Source organism: Patagioenas fasciata, chromosome 1, assembly GCF_037038585.1.
Source record: "Patagioenas fasciata isolate bPatFas1 chromosome 1, bPatFas1.hap1, whole genome shotgun sequence".
Lineage (NCBI taxonomy): Eukaryota > Metazoa > Chordata > Aves > Columbiformes > Columbidae > Patagioenas > Patagioenas fasciata.
In genome coordinates, this window is record NC_092520.1 from 23450304 (window position 1) to 23463523 (window position 13220).

General features: G+C 40.1%; 1 protein-coding gene across 3 annotated transcripts in view; it reads right to left on the minus strand.

Moving 5' to 3' along the window:
- LNX2 (ligand of numb-protein X 2) overlaps window positions 1–13220 on the minus strand; it is a 61088-nt gene that overhangs the window by 35173 nt on the left and 12695 nt on the right. The window contains exon 2 of one of the 3 annotated variants that reach the window (XM_071804515.1): window positions 7130–7169. The exons of 1 other annotated variant lie outside the window; for it this stretch is intronic. The gene's annotated coding sequence lies outside the window, so the exon portion shown is untranslated. Of the gene's footprint in view, window positions 1–141; window positions 585–7129; window positions 7170–13220 lie in introns of those variants that run through there. One more of the 3 variants, XM_065830360.2, reaches the window with a different exon arrangement.

Consider the following 13220-nt stretch of genomic DNA (forward strand, 5'->3'; position numbering starts at 1 on the left):
ACTTTCAGGCCCAAGAGCATTAAAAAAACCCTGGATGAAACCTCCTCCAAGCTCCCAAATCCCTTTTGGGATTTTTGCAGTAGTGAAAAAAATAAATAAAAAGAAGCAACATGAAATGAAAGTGAAAATAACCGTACTTACCTGCCAGTAGAGCCAAATTTCCTTCCTCGCTCAAAGAGAATAACGAAAGCAGTATCTCATTACTGCTGTTGTAACAGGTGGGCTTTTATATCCAGTGGGAGCAAAAAAAGTAACCCAACAGTCAAAAATCCACAACAAGGAGACAATTAGCGAGGCTTTCTTCTCACCGATGGAGCAGAGTAGAAAGGCAAGAAAGAGTAAAACATTTGCTTATCCGCCATGGTTATTTTCTGCAGTGCAATCTGTCCACCAGCCCTTGCCATATGTGCCACCCTTTCTGTTTGGAGAGATGAAGGCAGCAGAAAGCTGTCCATCAAGACGCTAAACCTTCTGGAAAGCCCTCCCCTGCGCACTTCACCCTGAAACAGGGACTTTCGGGGATGAACAGAAAACACTTAACTAGATTAAATGTAGCTGGTTCCTGGATGTGCACAGAGACTATTTGATTTGATTAATTCAAATTTTAAGGTGCTGAAGCATTTAAAAAAAATAAAGAAGGAAGTGGGGAGCTACATTACCTTTTTCTGCTCTTCTGTATAACAGCCCCCATCTCTATGAGTGTGCATGGAGAAAATTCAGGGAGACAACACTTAGATTAATCACAAAATGCCTTTGATGACAAAGAGAAGCTGGGGGTGGAGGGGTAGAAAGAAGGATATAATAACTTTCTGGATAGTTAAATTGCAGGACTAACTATTTTTAGAGAAAAACACCAGCCCCATCTCTTCCTTTGGGGATATGCCACCTTGTGTAACGTGTTACAGCTGGTTTCCCCCATCAACCACAACCTGAGTGATGGCAGAAAGCTATTTTGAAACATAAGCCATGCTGTACCAAGCAGTACTTTAACTCAGCCACATTACGGAAAAATGAAGCTGCCCCCTACTAAGCTACCAAAAAACGACAAAATCTATCAAAATGAGGATTTCTAAGATCTGTATGAGACAGAGCCAAGAAGACATGCGTTAGAGACAGCTCAGATAAATCACAAGCCATATGCTGTCCTTGCTCTGCACGAAAGCAAGTGGAATCCTCTGCAGGAGCAAGTGCCCATCAACTGCAAGGAACTCATGACAACCTATGCAGAGAGGAAGAAACCTGAAAGTATAGGAAAAAAAGTACAGAGGATGGTCTAGACAGAAGGTTTGTGCCTCCAGCCTCAACCTACCAAACAGCACCCACCCCAGCAGCTCAGGAGCATCACTTGAAGCACTAACGCAATCCCCTAAACTGGTCTGCCCAGCCAAGACACTGCTCATTTTCTCCCTAATATAAGAAGACAAGTATCACCACATCAGGACTCTTCAAACAACAACAACAAAAAGCACCTTCTTAAAACCACAGTCAAAAGAGTGTTTAACCTCAGCTACCTACATGCAGGGCTAATCAGCCAGAAGCTGTGACTTGCTGGTGAGTGGGGGCACTGCACGCAGGGTGACTGGTTCACCAGCCAAGCCACCCGCTTGGTCTGCAGCTCAGGGAAAGCTGTGCTTGCCCAGCCACCTCTTGGCAAGCAAGTGACTCGTCCTGAAAGCACTGCTATACCTGAGCCACCCCTACCTGGCCCTGGGAATGACATCTGGATGCCATCCTCAAGCCGTCACTTGGATTAACTCCATGATAAAGGCAAGTTCTTTGATTCTTAATGCTTCAGGGTGATAGCTGCCCCCCTCCCTATTAACTCTGCTGAAGACATTTCACTTTGCTGCTGTATGTAACTTAATTTCTACCTAACTTCCAGGGAGAACTTTCCTTCTGATCCATGTTAAAAGGTTATTTTCAGAGCCAGTTGCCCAACGCAGCTTTGAGCACACAGGAAAGGCAGAGCATGACCTGTCCTCATGCTCTTGTATATTTATACAAAATATTCCCACATTATTTTGTAGGATGCTTGTCAGAAAATAAAAATTTTTACATTGAGATCTTCTGCTTACACTCTCTATACATACATGTACCATACCTCAGACAGATGTACTCTGTACACAGATAAAGAAAACAAACAGCTCACGCATCATAAGAATTTACATAACAAGAACATGTTAGATCTAGAATCTGTAGTCTTAAATATACAAATATTATCTTAAATTTTAAAAAACCCCATTTAAATATTTTGTATGTAAACAGGTCTTTACATACACAGTAGACTAGCACTTGACTGGGCCCTCCAGACAGGATTCAGAAAGGGAAGCGGACACTGAGTTGAGTATGTAAAGTCAAGTCTGGTTATACAGATTTGACAAAGAACATGGAAACAAAGAAAGCACTGCATTTGTTTTTAGTCCAGCTGTAGGAATCATATATTGTCCACTTGAGTCTTTGTAATTCCATAGCCACCAAGAGACAGTGGAGACAACATTTGTGGAATGGAAAAAAAACCCAAACAAAACAAAAACACCACCAAAAACCCCCAAACGTTTTTCTTAACACACTTCTCTGTCTGTTAACCATGTTTGCCAGGTGTTTATTTCAATTACTTTCCCTATTAGCTTGGCTGACTGCAAGTTAAATATATAATAACATACATATATATATATATTTAAAGAAAAACAGAATTTCAGCACCTATTGGATAGGGAGGCTTTTACAGTGCAGTTATTTATCTGCCTGAAGTGCAAAGTTTGGTTGCTGCTGCTGTGTGCCCCCTGAATCCTGTTAGGGCTCTTAGGAAGAAACCACTTCAGTAGGAGCACTGTTGAAAAACATTCCTTTAAATTCCAAGTGAAAATGTTAGCAAAGATGCATAGTAACACACAGTAAAGCAATGGGTCCTGGTATGTTATTCTCAAATGAGTGACAGGGGCTAAATATTAAGCAGCAATCTTCTACCTCCCCCTTGCAGAATGAATAATGTGGAGGAGGGAGCGCTGAACTGCTGTTACAGCATTTCTGTCTGCTTTCTTTGGTAGTCTTGTTCTCTTTGTTTCAAAAAACAAGATTCCTAAACAAAGGCAGACAAATGAAAATCATTACCTTCTAAGTGAGCAGTACAAATTAAAACAAAAATCAAAGAAAAAAAAAAATGACCCTAAAGTAAGTGGTAGCACCTATGTAAAACATCAAACTGGCAGCCTTATGCAGAAATTATATATAACATATATATTTATATAGCTATAAATAATCAACTAGAATAAAATTGTCTAACACAAGCACAAGAGGTTTAAGTGCTCAGAGAAAGGTGCTTTGTCCTATGAGCAAACTGGGGGACGGGTCAGGAGAAGTTTGGTGGTTGGGAAGGCACCATGGCTCCAACTGCCACACTCATCTAGTGAACAAGAGCTGAGTTGTTAAAAAACCGAAGACCTACAATTCTGAAAGAAAAATGCATTTCAGTTCTCAGATATTTAATCATGAATTTGCAAAACATACAGAAGACATTTACTCACGTCAGTAGAGAATTCTGGTTCACCACATTTTGGGAAGAGAGTGGGAAAGGAGCGATGCGCTGAAGAGCCCCACCAGGTAGGATGCCCAGGTTCCTAACTTCAGGTACCATTTTTCTGTACCCGTGGTCAAAATGGCTCCAGCAACAGAGGCTGACAGAAGCATGCTACACTGGGAAGGAGCCAACCTTCTCCTCCTCCTCCACCCCCCTGTCCAATCTCTTCTCAGCACACTGAAATTTTGCATTTGAGATTCTGTGGAGGATGATACAATTTTCACTTCCTCATTTATTCTATGTATTCAACCCTTCAGAGCTAGCTCTTAAAATACCAGTCTTGCTTTGAAGGATATTACTTCATTAGCATTGCTTTTGGAAAAAGGTCTTTAAGAGGCAGATGATTCAGCCTCAGGAGTGCCCAACTTCTTTTCACTCCCTAACCACAATGCTCACTTTCCCAAACCAGGCACTTCTCGACAAGTTAGGTTAGGTTCACAGACTTAAAAAATTCAAGCTCTGATTTATTTCCACACCTTTTTTTTTCTTTTTCTTTCTAACCCATGCCAAATACTTTCACATGTTTTATGCCAGATACTTAAACATTTTTAAAATTTTATAAACTTTTTAATTGTTATATTGTCCAAGAGCCAGAAACGATCACAGACAATGCTCCTACTACACTGCGTGCTGTGCAAATGAACCCAAAAGAAAATGCTGTCTCTATGAGATAAAGACTCACATTCCCATGGGATATATCTCTTTTTCATAAAAAGGGAGCAGTGCTGTGCACCAGGATGATGAGACCCCAGAAGTGCTACATGGTGCTGCTGTAGACACACACCTACCCTTCCAAGAGAAGAAGCAACAGTAGGAGAAGTGTTGATAAGGCCAGGCTAACTTCATGCAGTGGCACAAGCATGCAACGGAGTATTTAGAAATAACATACTTCCAAACTTCTCTGCTTCTATCAGCAACAATGAGTATTCAAGGAATTAGTCAGAAGTTCACATGCAAACTGCCAGTTCATAAAATCCAGATATTGTAAGAAATGACTCAAGTTCAGAGTAGTCCAGCAACTCACAGGAACAGGGTCTAGTGGGTCAAAGAGACTATGCCACAAGTCATCTTCACCTGGCAGAGATCCTAAAAAGCTAAGGAATACCTAAGAAATGAGTGCACGCTTTATCCTGAGAAGGGTCTCTTTTGCTTCAAGCTTGTAATACAGACAATTAAGAGGGAGTCCACATAAAAAATTAGTCTGCTCTATGGTTATTACCTTCCAGCCAGACACAGACATTTGGGTCAGAAAAACAACATTTCACATTTCTGTAAAGAACTATTTGATACTGGAATAAAATCAGCCTTGATTTTCACTGATTCTGAGAGTTCAAAGGCTAATCATTCCAATTTAGTGAACTGAGAGGTGGGGAAACATGGTAATTAAAAGCCTTCCTCCTGTCCTTTCAGTGCACAATCTGAAAACCAGAAGTGCAGTCAAGAATGTGATGAAATTTTCACTCAAAGGAAATGTCTTACTTTAAAGGCAGCAGACTCAGCTACAAGCAATGTTGTCTCTTTATTATCAGGGTAAGAACAGAGAACAACAAATAGAATCCCAGGCGTGTGTGCCTCCACATACAGAGTGAATGTAAAGAACACACACAGGGAAAACGAAGGAGTCCTGAAAAACCATCCCAGCTGAGCAATTTTAAGATCGGGGAGGGGGGCGTTGTGGGGAGGGGGGAAAGGCAAACCAAGCTTCACGGATTGAGAAGTTACACTAGAAACGTATTGCAGTAACATAGCATACTTTGGCTAAAAGCCATTATTTGCATACATTTCCCTTCATGAACTTCAGAACGGGAAATATATGAACTTGGATTTGCTGCTTGTCTTTACAGACCGGTTTAACTTAACATGAGAGCTTCAATGAGATTAAATTTTGAACTGATACTTATTTTGTTTTTAAAGCATGCTTTGTTGCTTTAGCTTCAGCCAACCCCACTACTAAATGGAAGTAAATTTAAAGCTAAAAGGGTTTACAAAGAGTCTTGTTTTTTTTTCACTAAGTAAATTAAAATAAATCACTTTGCCTTTCCCATATGCAGCAGAAGATGGATGTGTTTTTTTGGACATCGGATTTGGAGAACAGCTCGTCTGCTGGGGCTCCGGCTGGCTGGAGACCCACGTTCTCCACTGCCCTCATGACTCCTTTCAGACTTGTGAATGCAACCAAAGGGATGCTATAAAACCTGGTACACAGCATGATTAGGGTAAGAAAATACAAATGCAAAACCGCTGAACCTCACCAACAATTTCAAATCCTCAATTAAAAAAACCCTCGCGACAGACAGACCTGACACCTCACTTGCTCTTCCATTTTTCTCTCTCCCTCCTTCCTCTCCCCAAATCCTGGAAAAACAGTGAAACATTAATTTTTCTTCTGGGGCAAACATTTCTACTTGAAAACATTAAGTATTGTTATTTCAAAATACCTACACACTAGAGCTCTTATTTTTCTACCAAGAAGTCCTGAAAACAAACAGATTTAGTAAAAAGAAGGAACAAAAACATGAATGATCTTCTGTTTCTTGTTTATACTTGACATAAAAGTATATAATTCCTTAAAAGAGCCTTAACCAGAGGACTTGTGTTAAAAGTTTGCATGCATTGCACAACGCCCAACAAAATGAGAAGCCTTTTTTGCAAGGTGGTTATAAAGGCTACCTGGAAGTTTACCAAGGTTTCTAGGATGCCTATTGGAAAACGTTATGGATAACTGTACAACTATTACTACATACGTATCCTAGGAGACCAAAGAGCTTTCACATTTAAGAGCTTATTTCCTAGCCACCCTCTCGATACACATCTCATGCATTTATAAATAATACAAATAGCTGTGGGAAAGGAGGACATGGTTTTATTTCAGCCAGAATGTACACTGACCTCTGCTTATATCAACAAGAACCATTTAATTTTATTTCACTTCTCTTTATTTCTCATCTTCTGGCTTAAAAGATGTCAGAAATCTAATGTAATTCAGAAAACATGTTTTTAAACTTGAATTTTATAACAGAGCAAAACTAAAACTTGCAATCTTTAAAAATTTATATACATACATGCAAATCACTAGAAAGAGCCCTTGTACTCATGCAAGTGAAATTTAGATTGTTGACCACAACATTTTTTAAAACATCCAAGCTGTTAGATACAGCACATCAGAGAATGATACAATCTAGCAAAAACCCTCAGAAAGAGAAATGAAAAAAAAAAACCAAACCACCAAACAAGAAGCACAAATCAGATAATTCAAGAGAAGGTTACTTTACACTTCAGGTTAGAGGTTAGAACAGCCTATGCATTTGAAACGAGCCAAACTGAAAGCATTCCCTTAATTTCTTGTTTGTCATTCTCATCACAGGGTCTAACGTGCAATTAAGCATTCGTCATCATGCCTCTGAAGAAGAGCATCTTTAAAATGCCGAGCGGAGCACCAGAAACACCCAGGTGTGATTCCTCGGCAGCCAGCACCGAGGATCTGTTACAAAACCTGTACCACAGAGCACGACAGCCCCTTCCCTTTTTCACCTCCTTAGTCTATATTTCTTACCCTTCCATCCCAGCAGAGGTGAGGAGGGAGCACGGCGCACCTGCCAAACATAAAGGAAAAGAAGAATATACTGTTGTTCTCTGGGAGGAGGGGATATCACATGACAACAGGGAACTTCAAGGAAAAAGGCTGTCGGCATGCTGGTATACACAAATTAATTCACTGGTGAGTAATTAAAACGGGACCAGCCCCTCCTGTAACCACTACAGTAGCTCTCGGGGTTTGATTTACTTAAAGCAGTAAATTAATCTGATCACCTACCCTCACACGAATACAAGTGAAGCCGTAAAAGCTGTGGCTCAGTAAATACTAACCAGAGCAGAAGCCAGCGTAAAGGATCTGCAGGCACTCTCTTACACTGTGTCCTTTTCAAACCCTAAACCTAACGCTATGTAGGCTAAAATGTCACCAGCAATTTCTCATGAATGCATAATGAAACGGTGCTACTACATCTAGCGCATCACAGTTTCACAAGCACACCCGGAGAGCACGTGCGGGTATCACACACATAGGAATACTTACAATAACTCCATGTATATAGTGCCTTTACAACACATACAGAACGTTTCAAGTCTCTATCATGCTCACCATGTGCATGAATATTATGTATATGTCACCATATGTCACCATGAATATTATGTAAAGCTACTTCAGCAACACATTTGCAAGAAAAAAAACAAATCAGATTATATAACCTTTCCTCCCCTCCTCTATTTTAGAAAAATCCTGCTTTTTTTAAAAAGAAATTTTAAATGAAATGTTTAAACTGTTCTCAAAACTGTGCATACTTTCTGAAAAATTCTCTATTTCTATATAGTTTAATAATTCAGTATCTCAGTCCTAGGGGAGTATTCCATGCAGAAAGTCAGCTTTACATCCTGAAATTACTCTGCTTTTGTCAATTAAAATAAAAATTTTTTAAAGAGTATTTTTCTTTCAAATTAACTAACTTCCTGGCTTTTTCAATATTAGATATACTGCGTATTTGCAGACTCACAAACTCAAGCCACTGTCTTCCACAGCTGCTTTTATAAAGTCTAGTAAATTGGGCTTTAATTTTTCCACTTTCAAACTAAATACTTAAGTAATTTTTTTTTTCCATTATACTGGACATAATACAAACAACATGCAGGAGTCTACAGCCAGCTAAATGTGATAACCACTATACCCCCCTCAAGATACTGTCCTCTCCTTTCACTTACTTAGTTCCATGAAGTGGATTAAAAAAAACCCCTAAAACCAAAAACACCACCATAAATCAGCAGTAGACAAGTATGCTCCAGTGGTAAAGGGTTTGGTTTAAGGTCCCAGTGGATGCTTCAGCAGACTTCAGGGTGGTCTTTCTATCACCTTCCACTTGAGAACACACAACTGCAAAGTAAACCACCCATCTCAAAAAGTACCAAACTGTTTTTCTTGACTTTTATTGGCTTGGTATGGTCTTAAATAAACAGGCTTGGATAAACAGCATAATGAAGAGGACTGATGTCTTTTTGGTTCGCAGGAAAGCTGCACAGCCCAGACAAGACGTCACCCCCGGTGAGGCCATCAGGCCAGTTATAATAAATAAATGGTCTGATCAGAAGTGAGGCCTGTTCTGCTCCTTCCCGTGAGATAAAGCCTGCAATGGCATTTCAAAGACCCAGAGAAACTCCTGACCTCTGCTAGAGGCACTTCCAACAGCACTAAAGTGACGGTATCAATGATATTTACACTGGGCTAGAGGCTTTTTCTTTGGGCTTGAACATTTGCCAGTAATACACCATTTCATCTGAGGAACAAATATAAACCGATCCTGCCTACAGCATTCCTCTGTCAGCACACCCACACTACACCTACATGGGCTTCCTTTAGTATGCAAATGTCATTCATTAAACTAAAAAGAAAGACAAAGCTGGAAACGGCATTTGCTAAGATACCAAGATTTTTAGCACTGGGATATGTGTGGTGAAACTCTGCAAAGCACAGGGGTAAAAGCAGAGCCCTGGCCCTCCCGCACAAAAGCTGCTCCCCAGCCCAACCCTGCCACCATGGGGTTCCCTCCGAACGCCCAAACACCAGCGCTGCTCTTGCCAGTGAAGGTGGAGGAGGACGGCCAGGATCTGCCTGCTCAGCCAATGGGCTGAAATGAAATTCTCAGCTGGAGCCCCTAAATTGTCTACAGGAGCCATGTCTTCAAAAGACCTGATGGCTGAAGGAAGCATTTTCTCCTTTCAAGTGATGAACCTATTCACTCCATCAACACAGGGTTTAATGCACAGATTCGGCTGTCTTAGTAGTGCTTTGCAACTGTAAAATTAACATTTTAGCATTTGATTTCAACGAGCAGCTGACTAATGAGCTTTTATTGGAAAAAAAGAAAAAAACACCACAAAACCCCATATTACCCTGACCCCAAGAAAAAAAAATGCTATTTTCGAAGGAAGAGGTAAACAACTTTTACCCTCATTAAAAAGTTGAGAAATGTGCACACCATCACTAAAATACAATTAATACACAGTCTTCAGAAGAGTGCAAAGGAGCAATTTAATTAACCACCTGCTGATTTCATAAATGACAAGAACACACAAAGGTAATGGCACCTTCTAATTGAAAATGTCCTGTTTATTTAGCTGAGCAATTGTGTTCTTCTATGTTGTGCATAAATATGAGGAAACAAGTTTTGAACTCATGACATTGTTAACTTTGTAAGGTGTGATGGAACAACGTAATGCCTGTGATACAGTCACTGCATACGCCATTTATTTAATGTCTTTACCCAAGAACCTCAAAGTCACTGACAACCATAAAAGTCTTAACCTTTATGAACTCTTTTGATGGGTTTTTTCTATGCCCTCTTCAAACACACAGAAGAGCTGGAAGGGAAAAATAACAGTTCCATTGGTGTGTCACTTCAAACAAAATATTACTTCATGTAGGGTCTTAATTTGTATCTGTAGTTCTCCCACTTTCATACAAAGGAATCCTCTGTAAGCTCCATGAAATACTTCTGTTGAAGATCTTGTAAGCTCATTTTGCAATGTCTCACCCTTTTCCTTCCTATGGGAAAAGCCTCCTTTCAGCTACTACATCTGTTATTAAGACTGAAGAGAAGAAGCTTTCATCAAGGTAGGAAAACAATATAACAAAATGTCTGAAGGCTTTTCCTCATTTTTTCACTGGACTTTTCGGGGATAAAGCTGAACTGTATTAATATTCTTTCTTGCATTTATGAAACTCAAAATGACTTTGTGTTGCTGCATTACAACCATCAAAGTCTATTTGACTGAATATGAAACATAGCAACATCTGAATTTATGAGCTGTCCATAGGAGCACTCAAACCTCCTTCAGAGCATACATAATTTAAAACAACAGACTGAAGAGATTCTTCAAACATAGCAGCTTCCACTGGAAGGCTGATCACCAGACAAGACTTTCCTTACAGGACTTACAACATACTGTAAATCACAGAATGGTTGGGGTTGGAAGGGACCTCTGGGGATCATCCAGTCCAACCAACCTGCTAAAGCAGGTTCACCAAAGCAGATCACACAGGAATGTGTCCAGGCGGGTTTTGAATGTCTCCAGAGAAGGAGACTCCATAACCTCTCTGGGCAACCTGTTCCAGTTCTCTGGCACCCTCGAAGTAAAGACGTTTCTCCTCATATTCAGATGGAACCTCCTGTGCTTCAGTCTGTGCTTGCTGACTGACAGAGGGCCAACTCGGCAGCAGCAGTGGACGCAGGGATGGAGATGGCTGCCTCGTACATTGGTCTCAGGACCTCTGGTCCCACCTGTCCCCCTCATCAGCAACCCTGGGATGACTTCAATGACTTTAGGTAGCACTGGCTCCCTGCCCACCAACCACAGGAAAAGCGTTCCTTAACAGAAATTGTACCATTAAGTGCTGATCCCAACAGCATCACCGTACGATGTATCCAGCTGAACCATGTGCACATTAAATATACATTACTGCAATTTTGCATCCAACAGTGAAATTATTACTTATTGCTATTAACTAGTCATGTTTACTGCTCCTGAGAGTTTCCCATCATTAAGTGTTTATGATATTTACTCAGTCTGTAGCAAACCATTATCAGGCCTACCTGGCTGTATTAGCTGCCTGTCAGCAATGCCACCAGATATGTAAACATCTCTTTCAAATGATGAAACCACCCATTACGTTTATGCACTACAGTTTATTTATCAATTAGATGAAGAAGGGAGGGATCTTGAATAAATAACATAAAGCAGCCTGTAATCATTTTTGTAAGTTTGTGGTTTTTTTTTTTTATCAGGATGACTGCTGCATGTTTCTAGGATGCATTCACCCTGTGAAAATGATTTAGATTTTCTGCTTCTAAATGTTATAGAAAATACATAGCTTAAATTGTAATGTATCACTCCACTGCCTGCAGCTTCCAACGTGATTTGGACTGCTCAATATTCCTGACTTGTTTCTAACATTTACTATTGCAATGAACTTTATCGGAAATGCTCACTTTCTTGCATGCCAGTAATATATTTTGAAAGAAAACAATTCTCCATGACTCTCTGAATGAACTCCATTTACCCATCACAATCGTCCCTAACAACAGCACTCAAGGTTTCTCAAGTGGTCCTACCTGCACTGAGAGCCCTCCCACGGTATGCAGATTTCCCTCTGATAGGCAACATGTGTTAGAGACTAAGAGACAGACCACAGTTATAGAAAGGCTTAATCGTGCAAATATTTCCTACAAGTGTCATATCCCGCTGGAGAAAACTCTCAAAGATAAATGGTGTTTGCATAACTCCCTGAACATGCAGGACAGGGGAAAAGGAACAGGGAGACCTCAGTAGCACAGGCGGGCTCTGAATTTTCCACAAAATATCAGGAATTGCTATTGAAGAGAGCAGAAATATCAGATCTTGAAGATGTCTTTCCTCAAAACCTGCCTGTAGGAATCCCTGTACTGCTCAAGGTTGTTTCTCTTTAAATGCTGCCTATTTCCCCCTATTGATGAGTAGATTAATTCTTCCTTCATAACTTCACTCTCTCAGGTTTCCTCCTACAGAAGTTTGAGGAGCCAGAGCCATGGTGACCTGCAGCCTCTTCAGGAAACGGGCCCTTTCCCTCTCCCCGAGCAGCCTGGAGGGACCGGCAGCAGCGGGATGTCCTCCCTCAGCCCCTTCCACGGAGAAGCGGGATGGGTATGAGCAGGTAAGTTATTAAGTGATCAACATGCAGATGGAAAAATAATCCATTTTAAAATATTACACGGGGGATGTAAGTAGCTTATTAATTGCATCTTCTAGATTAATTTCTGCTTCTATTAGGTTGTGGCACACTGAAGTAATTTAAATCCAGGGATTTACAGCACTTTGAATTAGTTTAATAATGCTAAAGCTTACTGTGGATATTTAAGTATTTAACTCATAAGCTACCTTTTTCACCATTTTATAAAATTACTTTAAAAATAAAACATATTTCATTACCATTCCTGGTAGAGAACCTTATTTAAATTTTACAAGAATAATGAAAATAAACATTACCATATCACATTGAAATACAACTTTAAACTGAAAAATATTCACTTAAATCATATCGCTTATCACTACAAAACTGGATTATTTTAGTGAAGTAATACTACTTTTTTACCTTCCTGCCCTCCCTGCTACCACAGAGAAGGTTTATTTTTGATTTTTACCATTGAATAGCCCTTCCATTCACTGATACTTCACCACATAATGTAATTTTGGAAGTGGCAGAGTCTTCCCTTGACTTTGAATTATTGTCACCAAAAATCCGATCCCTACAAAATTTCCTTTGTGTTCTCAAAATCAGGATGAATAGAAAAATAAAGTACGGTCAAAAATGTTTTTTTTTCATGTTTCTCTGTACATCAGCAGCTTGACTATGTCAGCACCAATGCCTGTGCACAGGACCTGCTTTCATCCAGCCCACTCAGATTCTTCAACCCAGGCTCAAGCAATATTTGTTATCTTTTAGCAAATACCTGCTACTGACTGACTATTTGGATTTCACAGGTTTCCTCATAAGTTCTGGTTGTCAGAAGAGCCTTCAGGTGGCTTTCGCTAGCACTATCTCATTTCACATTCCACAAGGC